The sequence below is a fragment of the Vombatus ursinus genome, unplaced genomic scaffold (assembly GCF_900497805.2).
Source record: "Vombatus ursinus unplaced genomic scaffold, bare-nosed wombat genome assembly UNPS02014809.1, whole genome shotgun sequence".
NCBI classification, from domain to species: Eukaryota; Metazoa; Chordata; class Mammalia; order Diprotodontia; family Vombatidae; genus Vombatus; species Vombatus ursinus.
Genome location: NW_020954587.1, coordinates 14,339,277 through 14,341,925, shown reverse-complemented (window position 1 = coordinate 14,341,925; position 2,649 = coordinate 14,339,277).

Below are 2,649 nucleotides of genomic sequence, written 5' to 3'. Positions count from 1 at the left end.
GTTTGTTAAATTTATTTGACCAAAAATATATTTTGAAAATTGTTGTTGTTCGTAATTTACACAAATAAGTGGCTAAAAGACGCAGCTTATATAAAAACAAAAAGTGTGTGTGTTCTCAGCACTTCTGGAGTATTTGGGCATCTTCTTGGTGAATTGTTATTTCTATAGCAAGTTGCTTAGCCAAAACAATCTAGAATAACATTAAAAATTTAGTATCCTTTTTTCTACTGAAAACATAGGGGGAAAAACCCCATATTGTGAATATGAACAAATAATTAATTGCTCTTTGCTTATTTTCCTATCAAAAAATGGGGACCACATTAATAGCCTTAGATTTTAATTACTGAATCAGATTCTGTTGCCCAAAGGAGATTATATACATATGTATATAAAAAGAATACATTTTGTAAATCTTAAACCGTGTAATACCTGGATAATAGCTGGCATTTATATAACACTTTAAGTTGTGCAAAGCACTTTACACACATTTGAGCAAGATAATTTGGCTTAGTGGTTACTGAATCTTGTGGATTTAGGAAGTATTAATATGGTGGTTAGCTGTTCTAAAAAATATGATACTAAGCCCTTTTCACAAATTTCACAAAATCTCTAATTATGAATTCAAAAATTATCAAAATATGTAATATAGAAAGAGTATATTCTCATATGCTCTTCAAACAACCCTGTGAAGTAATAGATTTTAGTTGTGGACGTCATTTCCTTTCTGCTAAGAAGGAATGGAGCATGCTGTAGCCATGGATTTGTATTCCCCTACCCTGTTTTATATACAGAGGAAGTCCTTAATAAACTGATGAACCATAAACTACACACCTGTATACTGTGTACTAGGAAGCTTCTGATAGATGCTAAATCAATGTAATGAGGCACTACAGTGTGCAGTCACAAATTACATTACAAATTACATAAGGACAAATTATTGTCCTTAGGAAAGACTGTAGAGTAGGGGGTAGGACAGTGGAGCTGAGTAAACCACCAGAGGACCCCATGATCTTGGGAGTCAGATGTAAAGTAAGAAAGGGCTGCGTGTGTTCTGTGGCAGAGCTTAAGGTGTAGTGTATCAAGAAATAATTCAGACAAGTTTACCTTCTGCTGGCAAGTAAAGACGATGAATGATATGAGTACTGATTTTTTGACATAATTGCATCATTAGAATTCTTCCACCCGCTCCCTTGCACCCCTGTTCTCAGAGGGCTCTGCCATATATCAAATACTTTTTTTTTTTTTTAGGCAATTAGGGTTAAGTGACTTGCCCAGGGTCACACAGCTAGTAAATGTGTCAAGTGTTTGGTCTGAGGCCAGATTTGAACTCAGGTTCTCATGACTTCAGGGCCGGTGCTCTATCCACTGCGCCACCTAGCTGCCCCCTACTTTTTTTTTTTTTTAAAGAAAAGGAAAGCAGTATAATGAAAAAATCTGAAAATATGTACTCCACTCTAACATAGGTGTGACAGACTTTTCTTCCCAACCTTCTAAGCTGTCTTTGGCTGGAAAATTATTTTGTCCCATCCTTTTGTGGGTTTTGCTGCTCCAGAAATTATTTTATGGCATTATTTAATGGTGTTCAGAGGGGTTTTGGGGAGAGCTTGGGGAGTTGCTGCCTTTTCTCTGCCGTCTTGGCTTTGCCTCCCCACCAGCTGGTATTAAAAAAACCCAAAAACCCGAGGTTCATAATAACAATTTACACTTAAATGGTGGGTACTTAAAAAGGCCTGTATCTCTTCCCCCAGTTCTCTTGTGGATGCTCAGTGTGTTAGGGTGGGGAAGTGAGAGGGAGAGAAGAACCAGACATAGGGTCAGACATCCTTCCCAAAAGTACCTTGCAGACTAATTGGTTGATTGTTAGCAGAATTCTTTTTTTTTCCTTTGGTGAGGCAGTTGGGGTTAAGTGACTTGTCCAGGGTCACACAGCTAGTAAGTGTCAAGTGTCTAAGGTCAAATTTGAACTCGGGTCCTCCTAACTCCAAGGCCAGAGCTCTATCTACTGTGCCACCGCGTTGCCCCTGTTAGCATAATTCTTTTCAAAGCTGCTTCACATCTTTGTCTTGAGTTCGAATGTCATTCTCAGATAAATACTATATAGGGCTACACCTGATTTCACCTACCAAGAGCCTGGCACTTTCAACTTGGTTAATGTTTACTAACATGCAATTCTGTAACCAGTTTTAATAAATAAATTAGTAACTAAAGTTTTAGAAGCTATTTTCCATATGTTAGATGGTTATTAGGAAGGATTTGTTAAAAAAAAAAAAAACCAAGAATGGAATAAAAGTCTTGATCCTTTCCTGATAAAAAGTAAATATCACTTGAATGCTCAGTGAACTTTATCCATATTGTCCTAATGCATTTCATAATTTTCATAGTGCTTGTCTACATACACATCCTAGACAGTGTTGTGGAATTCATATAAAGTGCAAATTCATCACCTGAAAATCCTCCAATTTCAAGGAACTGGCTCACAAACTTAGTAAGTCAATTGGTAGATACCAGACAGAAAACTGCATGTTTGTAGATAAACAGGAATATAGCAGAAGAAAAAGCTGAAACTTCAGAAAACATGGAAATACTTAAAGTATAAAAAAAAACTTTTCAAAGAGTTTATTTTTAAAAAAGTTTTAGCCATATACTGTA